Source organism: Vidua macroura, chromosome 1, assembly GCF_024509145.1.
Source record: "Vidua macroura isolate BioBank_ID:100142 chromosome 1, ASM2450914v1, whole genome shotgun sequence".
Lineage (NCBI taxonomy): Eukaryota > Metazoa > Chordata > Aves > Passeriformes > Viduidae > Vidua > Vidua macroura.
The window spans coordinates 65,387,950-65,410,395 of NC_071571.1; the positions used below are offsets into that span (position 1 = coordinate 65,387,950).

Consider the following 22,446-nt stretch of genomic DNA (forward strand, 5'->3'; position numbering starts at 1 on the left):
TCCCTGTGGCTGCTGGTGCCACCCCTGCAGCAGCCAGTGCCCAGCTGAGCTCACAGTGACCCTGGGCTCCTCTGAGTGCCACCAGCACAGCTGCGGTGCCAGCTGGCACCTGAGAAAACGTAGGAACATGAAAACAAAAACGAGGGTTTGAGAGGAGCAGGCAGTGCTCACAAGGCAGCTGGTCTGAGGTTGGCTCTGAGCAAAACTAAGGATCAGAGCATGGGGTCATGCTAGAGGAGACCATCTCAGCAGCAAGAAATGCTTCAGATGCAAAGCTTTGAATTATAAAAGATACAGCAGATCCATGGGGAAAAAAGAACACCCAGGCAAACTTCAGATTTTTAACATTCTATGTGCAGATCTTTACTACATTATTTACATGGATGTTCATTACTAGAAAGAGAATTACAATGTGTGCCAGAGATTATTAATCCCCAAATAATATAATTCCATAGCCCTTCAGATCCTGAAGCACCACATGCAGTACTACTCCTTAGGCTTCCATCTTGCAGTACAAAATGGAGGGTGGTGAAGGGAAAGGAACACATAGCACTTTCACAGCAGCTGTGGGCTACAGGCCAAAGAAACAGCTTTGGGGAAACAGGGAGGGGAATCCATCTCTTCTCCCCAGCCTGCATCCCAGGTGGTCTCTGAGGAAACTTGACTTCACTCTTCCACTATATCACTTTGATCACATACACAGAACAGGCTGACACCTTCCTCACTGCAGCCCAGCAAACAACACCGTCTTTGAGGCCAGCCAAAAATAATGACCCCTCAAGTGAGTCATAGAGCATATTGCCATTTATTATCTAAGACAGTAGCTTAAATAGTGCTGCTACACTGGGAATTCAGTTAACTCACCCTACAGACTGGATTTCAACAATATTTAAGCTGCTAGATTTCCATCAAAGGCTTAAAAGACTTGGTGATTTTTCATTTGTTTTTAGTTTTTAAAACCATACAAGAAATGTCACTTAACAAAATTTATGGCTAGCCCAGTGGCAAGTCTGGTGTTGGTTTGTAAGATTCCTGACAAACCCTACTTCTTTAAAAAAGTAAATTCAAAGAAAAAATAAGACACTGCAGAGTAAAAACATTCCTATCAGAAATGACAAGTAACTTTCTTTTCTCCAGAGATCAGGCTTACCACATTTTTATGCGTACTGAATAGTCTGAGTTTTTTAATTGGAAAGATATCAGACAAACTTTCTTGGTCCTTGTTTTTTCTGCTTTCCACCAATTTTTTCCTTCTGCTTCTCACTGATTTTTGAAGACTGTGGCTGATAAATACTACCATTTTCAGTTAGTAGCTTAGTCCTAATCAGGTCATACCCCAGTTCACTGCCTGGGGTTCTACCCAACAAGCAACACTGATCCAGCAGAGCCATCCTCTTCTCTTGGTTGCCATAGATACTCTTTGGTGACCTTCTGACACATTTACTTGGCTGCCAAACAGAAGCTGTCATCACATCAAATGCTGGTCCCTCTTCTTCTCATTGTTATTAATATCACTCTTTTTATTAGTGGCACCAAGATCATTGCACATATTTTCTCTCACTGAGATCACTGTACAGCTTCACATCTGAATTGCCTCTAACGTGCCTCCTACAACTGCTTCAGCAACTGAAACCACTCATACTAACCCAAAACACACACCGAACCCTTTTAGAAGACATTGTGCCAGTGGAAGTCTCCAAACTAGAAATACAATTTCGAGACCAAACCCAATCACAAAGAGTTTTATTAAGTTTGGGATTTATTATGGAAGTGCTTCAAATTTCTTTCCTAAATTATTCTTCCCAGCAGGCTAACTTTCTTTTACACTGCCTTCCTTTCCTTCTAAGGCATTTTAAGATCTTTATTTTAAGATCTTTATTTTTGCTATAATCTGAGGAACAAGAGAGGTCAACTAATACCTTTATTTGGTTTGTACAGTTGGAGAACGTCTGGATCCGAAAATGACAGCAAAAGAAGAAAAATTTAAAAAACCTCCACAAAACTTACTTTAAGAAATCAAGGGTTTACTTTTCCTAAGAATATTCAAGTTGGAACAAAGGAAACTACAGAATATCAGAGTTTTCCATAGAATAAGTTATTCAATTTTCAATCATGGAAAAAGAACTATATTTAGAAAGGCAAATACATTACTTTTTCTTCTGGTAAATTTAGCATAATTGGGAGAACCAGATGGCCACATATCTACGGAGTATTCATCTCTATCATCCTGATGTAGAAACATTAGAAAGGAAAAAAATCCTACATGTCTTGAGAGTAGCCTGTGCAGACCACATAATAACAAATGAGATCATTATGTACAGCCTCCAAGCAAATGGTCTTTTGACTTTCATCAATTTATGTATGCTGTGGAATGTCAAGTTATTATATTTTGTGTTAAAAAAGGCTTGAAGCAGTAGCCTTCTAATTTAGCCCAAAGATAATACAATGATAAACTTCTACTCCCAATAAATAATCACTAGGACACTTCAGTTATCACAGAATTTGAAAACACTGTGTTATGAAACATCGGTTTACTATTTAAGTGTAAGTGAAGAATAAAAAGCACAACTCCAAATCTCAATCTGAAAAAAGGAACACACCCACCCAAGCATCACTGATGCACACAGCAAAAAAAAACACCCCAGCAAAAAGAAAACTGTAATGCCACTTTAACATTCCCCAGTAAAGAAAACTTCCTGGACAAGTTGTGTTGGCAGCTCCACAGCATCTTTTCCCAGAGTTTCACTTATGCAAGTCGATGGCATTGAAAAGCACGTTTACAACCATCACTCAGTATTAAACAGTTCTTTAAACTGCTGAAGAGAGGAAGGATGATGCAGTGCCAAGACTCCTTGGGTGGGACTTGGGAGATCCAGCACTTGGGAGATCCACACTGAGCTCTCTGCCATGCTGCGCTTTGGGCCATGAGCCTACCTCCAGACTCGACTGTGCAATCTGAGCAGTGGAGGCACCACACCTTCCCTATCTGAGGGGAGCACAGTCGGGACAGACACAGGGAAGCCTGAGAGAATTCAGGCTGGTTTTGACGTGCTGCATGCAGGCTCCCTACGTGCTGGGCTCTGGGAGCGTATCCTGCATTGCTGTGTTCTGCTTTCACCGAACAGATCAGTAAAACTGGAGGAATTGGAAGGAAGCGAGTAACTTTGACTTTGACAAGCACAATGAAATTCTGCCAACCTTTCCACTTGAAAAATTACTGATTTAGACACACTCCAAAAATAATAGCAGTTCTGTTCTAACTTCATGGCTATAGCTATGGTAACATTTTCAGTACTACCATGTTTCTGAAATACAATCAATGATTAGTGAAAAGTTTTCTTAGAATAGCTTTGAGGTGAAATCTAATGTTCTGTTTTCATAGACTGCAAACAAATGTGATCAGTGCTGACATGAAAAGCATTTGAACTGTGCAAACACTGTTTTCTTCTATAAGCAATAACAGAAAAGCACCATCCAGGACTTGGTCTAGCTGATTAAAAACTATTTCAGGCACTGTCCCTATGCATTGTATTAAAAATAATTTAATGGCGTTTTTTTATAACACAGAATTGAAAAACATGGTAACAACTGAAGAACCATTCGAAACAGAGACTCTGATTTTAAACTGTGTTCATGTCAGGGAGGATCTTGAGCAGATATTCTAATAGTACTTTTCTTTCCCCCTCTCCAAAAAAATCTTGAGTATAGAATGTCCTACAATGACACATCCCTCAAAGGATTTCCCTCCTGCTTGCCCACAAACTGTCCAGCCCCCACAAAGCTGAACGGATTGCATGTCAGCCCAACTAATTAATTCAAGCTTACAAATAGCTACCCAATCATTGAAGGCTATATACCTACACAGTGTTTTCCCACACATATTTTACTTGTGTATTTTATGTTTAGACAGCCTAATATATTAATCAGTATGAAAAGAGGAAGAAGGCAAAATGAACTGTATGATTTAAGCCTGGTTCAAGATCATATTACTTGCCTCAAGAATGTAAAGTGGTCTTTATGTGTATGAAGATCAAACCCTGTGGGTTGGTCTAACCCAAAATATTGGTAGGTTTGACTTCAGCAGTTACAGTCCCCAAGAAGAAAAATATATTTATAATTATAGTCTCAAAGACCAAATAGTTCTTCAATCAGTAGATGTCTCATTCTAGAAGACACTGACTATGCACTGAACTCTTTAAGCTCTGATTAATTCTCCCAAGAACACTACTTGACCAGACGTTAAACATAGAAACAGTCTGAGGATGATTTCAAATGATGGTGGTTTTACTCTGCCCTCCTCCTTTTTTTTTCCCTTTCTTTTTTCTTCACAGTTCACATACATTTGCTCACTTCACTGAATTGAGGCTTACAGCAAGAAAACAGTCATGAAACCCAGTTGTCTTTAACTGCTAGTAACATCACAATTACAGCCAGGAAAAAAAACACTGCTGAAAACTCAATATATTTTTATCTACACATATGTGACTACAAACAACTTCTTTGACACCAGATATGCCATGCATTCTGTACCCACCACTGCAGCTTCAACCATGAACTTATCTCTGCTTAACCCTTTCAAACACAAATAAATTGTTATACTAACAAACAAAACAAAACCAAACCCAAAAATCAACCTCCCTGTGGTCTTCCTAACCAAACTACAGCATCTTTCTTCTGAAGGGGAAACCTCAGTATTTGTGTATCTGTGAACTGGTTTTGGTGCTTCTGTAGCTAATTCAAACATTTCCCCATGCACATCACCCAAGCTGTAGCAGACCAGGTGTGCCTGTGGCCAGAGACAGTGTAGGGAGCATCTTCCCGACAAGCCCAGATACCCTCTACACAAACCACGTGCAGCTCAGTTAACTAAGAGGTTCCTTTGGCACACATTTGGAGAAGCCTCTGAACTCCTGTCTTTGTGACACAGCATGTGAAGTGCTGTACCACATGCACTCTGTAAACTAGATACCAAAGCTGGCTGGAAAATATCCACCATCATTACCCTTAGCTCCATGTTCCCACAGTCAGCAATCTCTCCTAGCTGAAGCCACGTGCCCCTTCTCAGCAACATGTGACACCTCACCCAAAGTATCAGCCCATAAGGGGAAGGATCAGCATCAGCAAGCCAGGAGTGAGTTTTCTGGGCAGGTGTTGGGGTTTTTTTGCTTGTTTGTTTGGTGTTGGGGGGTGGGGTGAGGGGTGGTGTTGAGCCAGTTCTATATTATGATGAAAAAGCAACAGGACCAATGTTGGTGAGGCCAGTGCAAAATGGTGTTGTCAGCTTTGGTGCTTCCCTTCTAGGAGGATGAGAGTATGTTAAATGGATGTCCAAAACATTAAATCTACTTTCAGTATTGGACAGAAAATTATACTTAACCAGAAGGCCTAAGTAACAGCTCTGTATCTCAATCACAGGCCCAGCACAAGCAGCCTCAACTCACAGTTCCTGTAGCATGTACTATCAGTACCTTGCAGACCTGGGAGAGTTGAGGTGTCACTCCCACCCTCTCCCTCAGCAAATGGTCAGTTTGTCAACAGAGAACAATTCTGCTAGGAAATGAAGAGATTAGCAAGTCATTTCCATCGAATTACTGGGCAATAATAATAAAAAGGGGTCCACTTTAAAGCAGCTTACTTACACAAGCAAAAACTGGGGTAACACACATAATTTCAGAGGTGTAACAGAAAAAGGAGATTTGTCTTTTAGCTATAATCAATGAAGACCAAACACAGTCTTGCAGTTCTGCATGGAAAGGTCCCAACCACTGGGGAGGAGGTCTTCAGTCAGTGCCACCCTCTTCAGTGACAGATGAATTAGGCTGACAGAATGCCCATGTCTTGAACTTTCTGGTATAAAGGACAAATATAAACAGTCACATAGAGCAGATGGACAGTCAGACAGCTATTAAAAGCTCCACAGATAACTCTCTGGCACTATCACCCACATAAAACAGATACTGAAGAAATTTCATACACAATAGTTCTCGAGCTCAGATATTCTAATGCAGTTAAGATCCAAATAATATGCTTTTTAAGTTACACAGATGATTGCCCATTTATTTTGTTAGAGAAAGCCAGGTGCATTCAACAACACACTTTTTGAACCATTAACAAAGCAGAATTCACTTTTTGTTTCTCATTTTTAGTACACACACAGAGAAGGAATTAATAACTATTACAAACCAGAGCAATACTGGAGCTTGTTAAATAAAGATCCATTTATTTTCAAAGTATTGCTCTTGCTAAAATTTAGCAAAAATATTGTACCTTCTGACTGCTTCTCACAACAGTCACTGTAGCAGCACAAAGCCGGGCAGAGGCAGATGAACTAGCAGAGGCAGATGAACCTCTGTCACTGTGTGCTTTTTAGCATGGCATTTTGATCTGGCAATGGAAAAGAAACCATTTTAAAGCACATTTCACTGAGGAGCTCTCAACTAAATGGTTGTAATCGCAGATTTTTACAGATGTTCCAACCTGCAATGCTTCACTCCCACTATTGTTCTAAATACTGAGTATACACCCTCCACTCCACACACACTCACACGCAGACACACGTGCACGCTCACATGCACCCGGGTGTCACACCATGTACTTCACTGCTAATAGTAAACCTGACAGAAAGGAATTTTATTTTTACACTTTCACACCTCCCACTCCTAATTAATGTCAATCAGCATCTTCTGCATACTACAGAAGTACACACTGCAAATATACATGGCCTTATCTGTGCTCTGAGCAGGGCAGGGGCAAAAATTTCCATTCTTGCGAGAAATTCAGTAGGCTCTGTGTGATGGATTCACACAGGAAGGATCTGGAGATGCTCAACCCTCCTTTAATGACCCTCCTGAGGGGTCAATAAAAATGCTCTGACTTTTGGGGGGGACGTTTCTGTTGGTTGGTTTGTGCTTTTCACCCCACAGCTATGAATAGGAAGCAATTCTCCAGTTCAGAAGAGTTGTTGCAGACTTCCCAAGGTGCAAGAAGGCTCAGGGACTTGCCAGTACGTCCTGACAGCTGCCAGGAACAGTGGCAGCAGTGGGAGGGACAGCGAAGGAATTTTGCCAGTGACTTCAGTAGAACCAGTCCACACTGTTTGGACATCCATGGACCAGAGCCAGACCATTAAAAGCACTGGTGGTTATGGCGTAGGCACCTCTACTTGCACTCCCCAGCTGTCCCAATAACCACTGCAGCAGCAGAACTGAGGGTGAGAAAATCTTGCTCCCCAAACTCAAAGCAGACAAACTTGGTTTCCCAGCACACACACCACTCACTTCTTTTTATAGAATGCTTTTCTCTCGAATGCAAAAGTAAATCCAGCTCAGATGATTTCCCTGTCTTAACTTTTGTACAAGAGGAAGACAGAAAGCTAAAAAAAGAAAATTAGACACTTCATGAAATCCGTGATTAAGACACAGAAACTATCAAGACAGATGGGCTGAAACATTCAGGGAGCTTCAGTTCAACAACCCATGTTTTTCAGAAATCTACAGTACACTATTGTCTTCTCCATTTAGAGATTTTAAATCCCATTTTTCATTGCAGTAATTTAACACCATTTCTAAACTTGAAGTACACTTATTGGGTAGTCCAAAATAAACCCTAATATTTACTCAACTAGCACATGGCCCTAGAACCTAGCTACACAGTTTTTCCCCTCCTCTTTGCTTCTTTTTTTTTGGGTGCAGGCAATGGTCACAGCCGCTGGCTTGTGAGCTTGCTGGGGAGGCAGAGCAGGGTGACTGCAGATGTGGGGAAAGTAAGGGGCAGCACCTAGCTGCAGCTCCCTCTGCTCTGCTGCAGGCTTGGCTCCCGTGTGTGCCCCGCGGGAGGAGCTGCTCTCACTCTCCTTAGCGGGGTATTGCCATGCACACAGAAATACGAGGTCAGCCACGCAGGGAACTCCCTCTGACAAACGTTTGTGTCCCAAGGGCGAGAAGCAGAAGCCAATAAATACTCCACACTCTGAAATGAGGGGCCAAATGCTTCTAAGCAAGAGTGATCTGCCCCTCCACAAGCTCCTTGCTCACAGCAAGAACTCAGGCTGGTTCATCCTGCTACAGGATCCCTTCTTCCCTCAGAAATTAAGTCCTCTTTTCTGTGCAGTGTGCAAAGCAGTCACTCACCCAGGGAAAAAAAAAAAAAAAGAAAAAAAAAAGAAAAAAAAAAGAAATAAAAAAAAAGGGGGGTAGGGAGATGAAGAAGGGAAAAAATAAAAAAGGAAATCTGTGACTCTGCGCTTGGCAAAAGCCAGTGATAAGCAACAACTGCAGAAAGCTGAGTCACTTTTTTCCCTTCCACCTGGCGAGTGGCTGCCCCGATCCATTCAGCAGAAAGCCTCTTTTCACTGAAACTGGCATAAATCTGGAGTAATTCCCTCCATTTCAATGGAGCTGCTCAGGATTTATGGCAGCATGACACAACCAGCAGAATCCTGTTCACTGAGAGCTACAAGCCCAGGTTTTCCTGCAGGAGACGGTGCTGCTTTGCTCTTCAGGCCACAATGCCAACCATGCAACAGCACTGATGGCATGGCTTGTTCTATTTTGCCTGATGCTGTCATCTCCAGCAGATGCTTTGTAAGAAGGACCTTTGGCGAAATCACCCTCTTTCACACACTGCGGGAGAATTTTGACGATCTATGACCGGAACATTTATTAGCTTGAATTAATTATTTTTTCAGATTTTTCCCCCCAAATTTCAATTAATGCTTTAATTTGGTTTAGCAAAGATTTATAAAATTATTATTTTTTAACATCTCACTGGGCTGTGTGAAACAGAGTTCAGAAGACAGCAGAAATATCTTCTGTGCAGATGATGTGTGAATAAGTAAGGGATGAGATCAAGATTTAAGGAATACCAATCAGCTTTACCAGACAATAATCTACTCTATTTATGTACTCAGCTTAAGAAAAAGCACTGCTAGTGGATTTATGCATGCACTGGAAGAGTTCTATAAGCAGAAAAGCTACCTGTTACTACCCCCAGCATGCAATGCAGTAGCAAGCAGAATAAAAAATTGCAAATGAACACAACCCCCAACCTTTGAAACAGAGCTATTCCGAGAGAAGAGAGCTTCAGCTTTACAGTAAACACATCACCTATGTAAAAAAAATGCATTCACACATATACCAAGGCACTGACAGGGTGTTTCTAAAAAAATGCAATGAGTCTTGTCTGCCCTGGCTAAGTACATTTACAACATTTAAGCACGGGATGTAGCTGCCTAGAAACAGCAGTGCTCATGTCATCCTTTCAATAGGGGGAACACAGTGTGCTATACAAATATTAATTTAGCCTGAACAACCAGTGAGGTATGCAAATATTACTCTCAGCTTCAACTGGGATTGATTTGAGCACAGAGGAACAGCGAGGGGGATTTTTAGCAGTGCTTCAGAAAGCCAGCTCACAGCCAGGGAGAGCTGGAATCTTGCATGTCTGCAAGTTCTTTCAGTAGCCCTGCCCCGATCAACTTCCTAGACCTGCCTGTTCTCTTCAGGTGACCCAGATGAGCAAACATTTTCTGTATCCCGAGTGGTTATGCTGCCAAATTCAACAAGGCAGTTGTGCGGACATGGGTACACTGTGCAGCACCTCCCAGGTCCTGGTTTTGACATGGTTCAAGAAAAGCCACCATAGTCACTTAACTGGCAAGAGGAACTGCAAGAGACTCCTGCTGGTTACCACTACTGTCCAAAAAGCACTGCTGGTGTAAAAGCAGAGAAAAGCAGCAGGAGCTTCAGCAGCTGACACTGGCTTCTTGTTTACTGGGTAAGCTGCAGAACCCCTGGGGCTCAACTGATGAGGACAGGGCCAGAGCAGAAGTCCAGCAGGTCTTGCTGTGTATTTTGCCTTTTTAAAGTTCCACCTCTAATCCAAAGGGAGGAAAGAAAAATTTGTGAAGTCAAGCAGACAAGAAAAGGGGAGCTGAAACAATGCAGATATAAATGACCTGGAAAGAATGATCTCCTGCACCATTTTTTTCTACCACTCCAAAGCACAGCAGCAGAGAAAAGTGAAAGGCAGAGAATTGGGTATCTCAAGGACAGGGCATATAGAATTGCAGCTGAACACAACACCTTTAGACCAGGAGCCCAAAGAAAGCAATTCTCACAGCAGCCATGACACTGAAGACTATTCAACCCTCCTCAAGAGACTTGGTGTTAGCTTTTTACAACTCTGGCAAGTAAGTGAATTAATATTTTAATAGAAAATGCTTAATATAAACATAAAAATATTTTTAAATATTTTATTTAAAATCTTGTGATATATGTCTCAGACTGATCTTTTGAGGGAAAGTTTCAGGGAAAAAATCAGCCATTTTGGAGAGAGCAGGCAAATAAGTATGTATCACTGACTGTTAAATTTACTTCTGCTGCTGCTGCTGCTGTTGTTGCTAATTTACTGAGATATAAAAATGTCTTCAGGCTTTGGAGAAACTGTGAAAATTTGGCAGAAGTATTATGCTGATCAGAGATGTGTTCTTAGCTATCCCTGTGAAAAAATCACCTATATTCGGTTAATTTTTAATCTTGGGGGTGGGAGGCCAGCAGCTGAATCTTCAGACCTTTCAGCAATGTAAACTTCACACCCCAGGCTTTGACATAGCTCCACATGGGCCACAGCATCTGTGGAAGGGTCTGTCTGCATAGGGTTCACTGCAGAAGAAAAGACTGAGCTATAAGTAGTTTTGGGACTTTTGAAGTCAAGAAACCACAGTTAGTAAAGAAAGACACTGTACTTCAATGTACTATTCTTTACCTGAATATGTACAGAAACAAGGCAGAGATGCAGAAAAGCGAAGTTGAAGCTTCTTGCTAGTTTGATTTTTTTTTAAGAAAGTAAATCCATACAAGCAAAGTGCATAAAGTGCAAGCACTTAAAATATCCCCACCACAGAACTTACCAGGATAAATATTTTCTGGTAACCCAGTGTGCCAGCATAGAAGATTCATGGTCTGCTATTCTCTAAAGCATCCTTCTCTTTCAGAAGCTGCACTCAGAGAGGGTGACACAATGCCAAGTTGCTCTCCCTGTATTCCAAGGCACCTCCACTCAAATGCCCCCAAATCCCATTTCTTCCTTGTCAGAAATCTTTGTTAACAAATTTCCTTTTTCGTTTATTTTGTGAACTGTGCTTGTCTTTTTTTTGTTTGTAAACAAAGAAACAAACAAAAAGCCAGAATGTAGCAAGGCTCTGCCAGAACTCAATTAATAAATAACGAGCATCGAGTGTTTTTGATCATTTCCTTCTGTCTGAGCCTCACAAACTGACAGTAAAACAGTGTATGACCCTTTACAGAACTATTTTGCTATCACATTACATCCTCACTGGAAATTAAGAACACAAATTTGACATTTTGAATGGGAATGGCCCATCCAATTTGGTTCAGTATTATCCACTGGGAAGTCCAGAGCCAGCTGCAAGCCAGTACAGCAGGATTTGTAATGCATCCATGTTGTCACACAGCAAAGCCCAGGACAGCCTGCACTAACTCTGTCAATCACTCTGCATTATACAGGTGTGACTAACACTATTTTGTTGGGCTTTTTGCAAGACTTAAGTGGAGCTTAAGTTCAAGCAATTCCTCAGGATGTATGAATCCCCAGGCATGGGAAAAGCAGGAAAGGAGAGGAGTAAAGACATCCTATCCTGTTGCTACATCTGGAAGGATGGGAATGCAAGGAGTTACTTCCATATTCAAAACTGGAAAATGGGAAAAACAGGAATAAGAGGCGGTTAAAGAAGGAAAAGAGGCTGAGACCTGCTGAAAAACAGTGTTTGGTCCTCTGGGAAAAAATAAAAAAAAAGGATGGCTAGAGAACACATTTTGCCACAGAGACAGTAAGGGAATAGAGAAATACACATACAGAGACAACTACATGAGCAGTTTCCAGCATTGTGTTTAAAAATAGTGGCCAGGAAGACAGATTCTCATTCCATCTTTGTTGGCATAACTTTACTTGACAAGAATATGCTAAATTTGTACCAGCCATAGATCTGCATCCTTCATTTATAAAGAGACAAACCCAGTATTAATAACACCTTTCTGTGTCTTGGTGTTTATGAACACACCATCTGTTTGCATTTGGAAACTGCCCACCATACATGCGAAATTGTCAAAGATACATGAAGTGGGCGAAAAGTTAAGATTTCCATGACTTCAGCCCTAATTTGACTAACATCAGCACCAAGTGATCTCCATCCAAAGCATAAACATATGCCTTATAAACTGCTTAAAGGCCAGTACTCTAAAGGCACAACTGTTTATGTGTTGTAATCTCTCTAATGAATAAAATTCAGCTGCATCCACAAAGAAAAGTCATGCTTGCTGACATATCACTGAAAGGAAGCAAATAACGGCTCACAATACTAAGATATGATGAAAATTGAAGGTAAATTACTCTTTGAATAATTTTGCATGACCCATAAGTTTTAGTGAGCTACAGGGAATACAAACTCAATCATTCCATTTTGCTCTCTTGCAGATACTTTCATTTTTATATGTATACATATATGCTTTTTAAATGCACATTTACTCTCTTTTTCAAACTGTTTAAACTGCTTTGGGTGCAAAGGAGAGACTGGGTTTGAACTCTTGGATGAACCACATGCACAGACTTTCTCAAAAAAAGCACGTGGATAATAAAATAAACAAAACAAAACAAAAAAGAGGATTATTTTCTTTCCCTGTCTCTTTAAGATACTGCTGCTTTTCAGCCACACAGTGAATGCTTCATTCAAATAACAGAACATGGATTTCTCTTAGTAACTGCAACTATAATTGTAGCAACTGCTTATACTGCTTCCATCCTATTAGTGTTACAATTGTCCAAAGCAGAACACTCAACTAAATTGCCCTAATTTCTTATAAGCATCTCTTTTTTTTTTTGTAACAATAAAAAACCCAAACGCCTTCACGAATGTTCCCCCTTTCTTCTGTTACCTTCTTTTGCTTCTTTGGCACCAAGAGGATGAAAAAACAATACTGCTTTCCCTGCCTTCAATATTTGGCAGCCCTTTCTTAAACAAAACCACTCTGATTCAGTGGATGCTCTGCCCACTATTACAGATAACGTGCCTTTTCTAAAAGTGAATCTCTTAAGGACAGTGTGGGGTAGCTTTATTTGCAGTCATTCACCAACTGGTATCCCATTTAGGATCTAGTAAGAACTGGCTCTTAGCATCTTCCTCTGCTGTATATGGCATTTGCATGCATATTATGCAAAACAGTGATGAAAATAAATGGCCTGGGTTGTTGTATTTACTCATCCACAAAGTACCTATCTCTCATGTATTCTCACTATGATGAAAAGGCACAGGCATGAAGAGTCCATCTCTGCATGGAAATAGCATGTTGGGCAGAGTGGAGGCAGTAAGAAACCCAGCTTTACCGACTCTTACATTGACAAGATAAAAAAACTCTTGCATTGTCAAAATGCTAGACAAATTGTATCATTTAAAGCAGTTACTACTATTAGGTTTCAGTATGCTTCACTGGAAAGCAATTTTTAATAGCATTATTAAGGTATCACACCATGATTTATTCTTACTTGGTTTTCAACTTAAAGTGTTTTTGCCTGCTCTATATCCTTTTTTTGGCTCTAAGGAAGGGTGGCCCAATAATAATTAAATTTAAAAAAACAAATCCACCACAAAATATAACCACTTTGATTTACAGGGTCAGAGGAAGAGCTTTGAAATGTCCAATAAATCCAAACACTATTTCCAGTCTTCCTTCTTGTTCACTCACTATTCTGCATATTTTCCTTTTTACCCTTGAATAACACATGGATAAGCCAAGAGTATCCCACTTATTTGCTCATTACATAACCATTCCTGCTGTATTATCGTTCCATACTTCAACAACTGTGCACATTCTTGTTACCCCGTCACAATAAACCATCAGAACGAGGAAAAAGACTTCAGTGTGTGGGTCTCTCTTTTGGCAGGTTTAAGACAGGAAAAGGGGAAGAGGGTGGGAACAGAGCAGAGGAGAACAGGAGGGAAAGACAAGAGCAGGGCTTGCCCTTTCACATGGGAAGGCAGGACAGAGGACAACCACAGTTCTTCTCAGCAAAGCTCCAGAGATCCAGGTCTGCAACAAGCCATGCACTGAGCACTGGTATGGGGTGCTGAGCACCAGCTGCTCCCACTGCAGCAAAGCAGGTCACTGCCTCACTCAGGACTGAGCTCCTGCATCACAGACCACCGCACTCGCAGCTGCCCTCAGCACAAGACCCGCACCAGTTGTCTTCTACAGGGGCTTCCAAGTCCCTTGGTCACACCATTGCATGCAGACCCTCACCTACAGAACATGACAGGGAGGTGACCACAGAGACACTGTGGCAAACGTCATAATGTCAGCTCTTTGACCCTGACACAAAGGTCAAACACAGGAGCAATACAGAAGCCATTGTTTTAGTGATACAATGCTAAGAAAGTCTAGGAAAAGTATAAACTTAATCACCTAATTAATGAAACTAAACTCAAGTAATGTTCGCTCTCAAAAAACTCTGAAGGAGCACCTTCAGTCACTTAAATGAAGAAAGTTCTCTATGGTGTTACTTCTCAATTCTCACAAAATACTCCTGGAAGTTTTTTGAGCATTATGGGAACACCTGAGTGCACATGTTAAAATGCACATTTAACAAGCCTGGTTCTTCTCTCACTGAAATCAGCTGCCCTTAATTTGAACAGCAGGAGACCTGGGCCTTTTCCACTGCCATGTTCCTTATCAGAGCTCTATAAATGTCACATCTTTATTTTATTAGTCAAAGACATATTTTAGAGATTAACAATAAAAGCATTCTTGTATGCGAGTTTTCTAGCCCCTGTTGAGACTCTGAATTCTTGAAGGTCAAATAAAGCAGTCCATAGGAAGGGGGAGAAGAAAATGCTCTGCAATATCCTTTAAAAGAGCCTCCACAGCAAAGAGAGAATAAATAGCTGATTTGTTATATGGCTTTGAGGGCAGCCACAAATGCTAAGACCACAGGTAAATGAACTTGGTCATGAAAGGAGCAGCAGCTCATCCAGTACTGTATCTACATTAGTTAACTTTCTTTGTGATTCAAGTCCAAGACTTTGCATTGTTCTATTTCCGCCTATTCCTCTGCTCTGGATTCCCTTTGTGACACTTTTATCAATGGAAAATCGAGGGAGGGATTTCCAGCTGAGAGCCCAACAAAAAAACAGGAGGTTCAGTCTGGTTTTCTCACTTGCACGGCAAGAACCATTTCAGCACTAGTAATAAAAGCAAAACTATACAAAGGAAAAAAAAAAAAAGAAAAAAAAAACATGACCTGAAATTATTTTAGCATCATAAATACTTCACTGCTCTTTATTCTGCAGTATGGTTAGTGTCACACATTGGCACAATAATTTGCTAGCTTAAACAGAGCTCCTTGCAAATAACAAATTTATATTAAGGGCTGCTGTCAGCTAGAATTCCAAGGAAATGCAAAGAAAAAGATAACAGTCCCATTGGTCAGATCTACTCTTTGTTATGCCCTTGCAATTTTGACAGATTTATAGCTGCAGTGTCATAATATTTAAAAGTTTGACTGTGTCTTCTGTGAATGGTGAGGAAAATACAAACAAGGGAAGGCAAGCAGCACAGTGGGAGCCACGCAAAATGGATTGTGCACAGAGACATCCCCATGGCCACACCTGCGGGTGTCATTACAGCAGCCCTGGCGCTGCCACAACCACAGCCAGTCAGGTGCTTAGTTTACTTGTAACCTGAGAAGGTGGATTTGAAAATGAGATCATTTGTACTAAGAGGATTTTCAAGGTAATTTTCAGGGGATAGATTTGGTGTCATTTAATACCAGAAAAGACTAAGAATCATATTTTTAAACATTATGGCAGTACAGACCATTCATCTTGGGAGGCACTTGGTATAGTAACAACAGAGTAACAACTCCCATACATTTATGTGAGCACCATTTAATACAGACAGCACGCTCATTGAAGTCCAGAGCTATTTTCATACACCACCAAGGAACTCCAGCCACCACCACCTTCTCAAACAAAGGAAGAAATGTCTCAAGGCTTTCAATAGTCAATTATCCAACCACAGGAGGCTCTGCTAGTATCCTAAAGACAAGTAAAGTCTTTTTCTCTTGTTCATGTGTAGCCTGTACGGGCTCTGCTGAGAGAAGTATCTTTAGATATAAATCTTACTCATTCAGTAAGAAATGGAGGAAGCTATCATCACCTCAGTTGCACAAGCTTGTCAAAGCTGCAACAGGACAAGAAGAGAAAAGCTGAAAATAACATACAAAGGTAGAGAATCAGATGCAAAGGCTGTCTTCTTAAAGATAGAGAATACTTAAACATGTGCCTTAAATTAAAAAAAAAAATAAAAAAAAATTGGCAGTCACCATAATCAAATAGCCTGAAAGTTCAGAAGGCACCTGAGAGAACACTGTATGATACTCAAATTCTCTTCTATTTTTTGGTCTGTTGGAAGAATATTTTCAAAAGGTCACATGGGTTTCAGGTACCCAAACCATAACAAATTGTAAACTAGGAGACCTTGAGAACTTGAGAACTGACTGCTAGCATTCTCTGAATCTGTACCACAGACCTGTTACAGGGAACAAGAGTTTGGGGAGAATCACATACCAAATACCTGCCCTGCCCAACAAGAGAACATGCCAAGCAAGAAGGGATAAAGTACTTGCAACATTTTTGATGAGACTAGTGAGGAAGTGCCTTCATTCCTAGTGTCACAAAACCCAAAGTTTTTTAAACAGGCTACTATTTAAACCCAGCTTTACACTGAACTTTTTATGTCCTCCCTAAGTCAATACATAAACTTCAAAAATGACCAGGCAAATCCATAGGATCTGGGTTATGTCTCCAGCTACAACCATTTACCTTATTGTCTTCCACAACATACAGAGCAATTCTCATCAAGTAGCTGAATGTGCAAAAACTCAGTAGAGAGCTAAGTTCCTAAACCAAAAATAATTGACAGGGCAAACTATGTGTGGAAAAAAATAATAAAACTTGTGTGAAGTCAAATGAAGTAACTGAAGGAAGTCTACCTGATCCCAGCAGACACATCTATACCACATCACAGACAAACCAAATAGAAGGAAACATCCTTGAAAATATTCAGCTATTTGGAGTTTTCTCAGCTCCAAATCCAGACAGCAGTACATGAGTAGGTTACAGTAACTAAATCCATCAAGGAAATTTCCATATAATTTCTGATCACTGTCCAGGGTCTGGTTTTTCACTGTGGCCAATCTTTGAGAAAGACATCAGAAAAGCAAAAAAACCCCCACAACACTAAAACAAACAAATAAAGAACAACAACAAAACACAAACCAAAACAAAAACCCACAAAACAAGGGGAAATTACCACACCCACAACTCAGAGCTAATAATTACAAGCCAAAAAATGAAGTGAGGGAAGAAATCACTTCCCATCCCTGAAGGTAAGGTCAAAGTTGTCTAGCACTAGATTTGAAAATAATTAATATAAGACCAACCAGTTAAACAGCCTTACAGGGTCTTTTTAATTTATTAAATATATTTTGCTTTAATCACATTAATTTTTCAGAAATGTACAATAATCTTTGTGGTTTAAAATGACTTTGTATTCATTTTTTAATGGAGAGTATTTTTATTCATCTAATACATTATCCTTTCAAGAAAATTATCATACTTGACTACAAGTACTTAACGGGGCACTAATTAATACTCCTATTTCTCCTCATTTAAAACTCCTTTGAGAAATGAGGTCAGAAACCTGGTTTAACACAGAAGACACTTCTCAGAGGCTAAAGGGGGAAGGGACACAAAAGGCACTTGTCACCCTTCTCCACGGAGGACATCCCCTTTGAACTCTGAAGCCCGGCCTGTCAGCGATCGCTCTGGCCGAGCCAGAGCTGATGCTAAGCCCCTGAGCAGCAGCTGGCCCGGCAGCACGTCCCTCTGCTCCGCACCTCATGGACGACAGGAAGGAATTCTCCCACTTCTTGTTTAACGGGGTGAGTTTTACTTTCCCTACTCCCGTCAGCTTGCGGCAGGCAAGCTGCCCACCTGTCCCCGGGAGCACGGCTGAAGGGTTTGCTCTCCTACAGCCCGGGGCCGAAGTCACTTGTTCCCGGGCCGCAACACAAGGACGGGCAGCTCCGCCTCCCTGCGCGCAGAGTCCATGGCTGAGCCACGGCACCCTGCCAAGGCTTCAGCAGCGGCTGTGCCCCGCCAGGAACGCCGGCAGGAAAACGCGGCTTACAAACACCTCCCAGAGCTGTTTCGGACCCAGGGAACTGCTGCAGGGTTAAAGGGCCAAAGCGGAGACCAAGCGCCAGCGTTTCGGAAGCTCTCAGGAAATTTGCAGACACTCACCCATGGACTTCACATTTGGATTCGCTCCGCATTGTCTACTAATGGCAATTATCTAAGAGCGGCTCCACGATGGGAGGAGGGGAGGAGAAGAAGGCTTCCTTTTGGCACAGCTTCTTCAGAGTTCAAAGGACACATATGGCCTGCAAACACAGTGCAGGGAATAATGTAAAATTAAAGGAGGGATGAGATGAAAATGAGAACGCAGCAGGGACAAGCACTGTTCTGGATCTGCTTGACTGGAATTTTAAATAAAGAAACAGGAGGGAAAAGATCAACAAACCCCCCACACTTATTTTAATTCCACATCTGAACAGAAGGAGGGATCACGGGAGGGGGCCCACATATGAAGGGAAGACCTCTGGGGAGCAGAACCTGAGCACTTCTGCAGGGGGCAGAGACCCCAAGCCCTACGGCATCAGCCCGGCAGCAGGACCCAGAGGACTGCTCAGAGAGCAGGGCTGGAAGCTGCCAGAAATACAAGGGCTTCGGGAAACGTACAACCAACACCTCCAAAGAGACAGGATGGGTTCATTTCAGAATAAACACGTGTACAGTACCAAACCTGCAGGGAAGGACAGCCTGTCTACCCACAGAGTAAAGCAAGGAAAAATAAAGAAGAGTCCAAATAGCGCAGGTCCCAATTTCCCTTGCAGCGCTCGTCTCGCCACACAGAGAGCCACACAAAAGTCGGCAGCCTGCTAGATGGTGCCTGTGTCCATGCCAAAGGCTGACACCTGCTTGTGGCCTTGGCTTTGTTATGGCAGAAACCAAAGCCTGCTCTTCTCACTGCAGGGCATATCAAGCACAAAAATAAATAAATAAGCAAAACAAAACAAAAATCCACACCAATTCTACACCAAGTTGTAATTTCTACATAATTACTGCACAACACCAGCCATAATGAGAGAATGAATTTATAACCATACACAAGCTATATTTACCAGTGGACTGGTTACAAAGCAAAACAGCAGGAAACCACAATGTGTGTCTTCATCTTAGCTCCTCAGCAGTGGTGTAGAGCAAGGCTGCCTGTGCACCAGGGTAGGCTGGGCAGGTCAAACCCAGGCACACCCACCAAAGAGGAGCACAGCCTTATGGGGACAGAACCTGGACCGAGCAGGGCACAAAGATGCTGCCCAATAGTCAAGGGAAGCTATGTAGAGGTGCAGCTAGAAAGACTTGTTTGTCCTCATGGTTAAACAGTTGGCCACGCCAAGAAAACTAAGGGAGTCTTGCCTCCCAACTATCGCAGCTTCCAGAAATTTTGATACCTAGGCAGAATTTAAAAAAACCACCCCACAACTGGAAATGCAGCTCCCTGTGAACAGTCAGGATCCAAGAGATGAACCATCCCTGCCCCTTGAAATGAACAGCTACTCGCAGAGAGCACTTTGTGCTTTTCTCCCATCAGCTATTCAACAGTTGGCCCACAGCAAAATGGGCACAATTCAACCCAAACTGGGACAGTGGGACTGTGCCACAAGAGGAGGTCTGACAAGGTCAGCAGCTGAGCCCCAGAGGACAACTTTCATCAACTGGGGAGAGTTGATTTGGGTCTGCCTACCAGACACCATAAATTGCTGAGCTCAGGGGACCTTCACCCCTTCAACACTGCTTTTCAGGCAAATTTGGCCAAAACTGCCTCACAACTTTGGAAGTTACTGGATCAATCCACTTAAGGAAAGGCAGGCAGCGCACTCACAAGAGCCCCATTTCCTCAGGCTGACATCATACCAGCAGGCAGCATCCCTGCTGCGAGCAGTACACCCCTGACCACCTTGCCCCAGCTGCTCCTCCTCACCTCCCTCTGTGCCAGTACAAACCCTCACGCTTTCCAAGCCAGCATGAGAATGATGGCAAGTTAGATCCAGGAACTGATCCTGCTGAAAACTTACCTTTTTTTTTTTTTTTTTTTTTTCAGTGATTATTTTTAACTTGGATCCTTTCCCAGACCCAGCTCAGAGCATGACTACACAATGCTTATGTCAGCACAAGGAAGCCATCTAATGAGCACCCATGAGGGGGGCAGGATCGCTGCCATTGCTATCCTCACCACCTTAATGAGCTTGTAAAACAACAGCCCATAGACAGCAGGTTAAAAAGTCACAGAGCTTCAGTAAATTGAGAATGGCACATAAAAAACCAAAAAAATAAAAACCAAAAACTCATACACACCAGTTACCTAGCCACTGCCATGCCAAGCTGCTAAAACACTGCTAAAGCACAGGGCCCTCCACTGAGGAAAAGCAACTCTGCACTCAGCTCCACCAAAAGCCCAATGCAGAAGGGCTTCTGACACACATCCATGGAAAATCTTGGTCTTTACTACTTCCAAAATAGGACACGCAAAGAAAACCCACACCATGTAAACCACTGGTGTCTCAAAATGACCTTTCTCTTATTTTTTTGGCTAGGCATTCTCTCTCTGCCCTGCTCTGTCCCCAGAGAGACAGCAAACAGCCCAGCCCCAACTCAATGAGAAAGCATAAAAGCAAAAGAGAAGGGAAGGTGAACAGATCAAACAATTCTCCTTCCTCATGACCTGTGGGTGCAAACCCATGACAACAAATTGTGTAACCTTAAACACATGCTAAGATAGAGACAAAAATCCATGATTACTGCTTCTGGTGTTTATGCTGACCAGTGCGTTATATTACTGCTCTGGTGGCAATCAGCGAATCTGTCATGAAAAGAAAGGATGTGTTGGGTTTGCTATCGATCCTTATAATTCCTGTCTGAGAATAATCATACCATCTTGAAATATACCCCAAAAGAGCACTGTTATTCCAGAACTGAGCTGCTTTTGGAAGCTGAGCAAAAAGCAGTTACATGCTCTTAGATATCTTCTTGAGGTTGCAGACAATTGTTCCTGGCTTTACAGACACATTTTCTGATCTTTTAAGTATTCTCTTTCCCCTATAGCTGAAAGAGCCACACACAAATAAAGAAAAATCTGGCTATCCCAAGAAATCATGTAACTGACTATACACAGAGGGCTGTCAAGTAGGCACAAAATAAACTAACTGAAACAATATGATTTTTTCCCTCTCCAATATCCTTCATTTATAGTCACTGTTGGTGTGACAACCAACAACAGTAAGTGGAATAATTTCATACAGCACTTTCTATATTGAGATATTCTATATCCCCTTGTGCAGCAGACAGTTTCTATCACTTACTTTGTATTAGGGCAACAGATAAGGCACCTCAAATTAAGCCTGGAGTGGTAATCATTCCCTCAAACCAGAGCTAACACCCAGACTAACAGACTGTGACTATTGCCAGATCACCTCTTTCTCCTCAGTGAAGTCTGGACATCACCAGTGGATGGGGAGGCAGAAGCACAAGACTCTGATGGCATCCAAAACTGGCCCCAAAAATGCATATGAAAACACATATTCCAAGCATGGCTAGAACAACAGTACCAAACAAAACATATGATGCTAATCCAAGTGTTACAACAAATTGTCCATTGTAGCTGGAAAACAGAGAAACAGAGCCCTGAAAAGGGATCAGAACAATACTGACTTAAAAATTGTTAAGGGTTCTTGTTAAGTGTACATTCTACCATATTCATAAAGCTTTTTTTTTTTTTGAAGGTAGGAAAAAGTATGACAAAACAGGTTAACAAACTAAATATAAATAGTAAGGCAAAATGAAAGATATAACCCAGAAGAAAGCTGAGCTAAGAAGTACACAAATATTTTGTGTGCATATGTGTGTGAAATTTAATATCATTCCTAATTCTTGGTATCTTGGATTACACCTGTCTGTTTTCCAGACCTCAGTTTCATAAGTTTACCACTTTTTTCACACATGGTTTCAGAAGGACTGTAGTCTCTTTAACAGTGAAGTTCTGTTCTCCATCCCACACATGTTCCCAATAACTTCAACCAGCCTAAAGTTAACTATAAATACAATGGAAAGTCAAACATAAAGGTAGCTCGTTGCCTAATTTTTCCCTTTTTTTCTGATGTGGTATTAGGCTATTCATAATGAATATAAAATACTTTTTTTTTTTTTTTTAATTAACAGGTAGGACAAACAAAGGCTCTAATATTTACAAATCTAAT

At 41.6% G+C, this 22,446-nt stretch overlaps 1 protein-coding gene across 8 annotated transcripts in view; it reads right to left on the reverse strand.

Moving 5' to 3' along the window:
* Positions 1-22,446, reverse strand: part of ATXN1 (ataxin 1) — a 223,162-nt gene that overhangs the window by 121,976 nt on the left and 78,740 nt on the right. The window contains exon 1 of one of the 8 annotated variants that reach the window (XM_053993504.1): positions 18,374-18,469. The exons of the other annotated variants lie outside the window; for them this stretch is intronic. The gene's annotated coding sequence lies outside the window, so the exon portion shown is untranslated. Of the gene's footprint in view, positions 1-18,373; positions 18,470-22,446 lie in introns of those variants that run through there. 8 annotated transcript variants of the gene reach the window in all.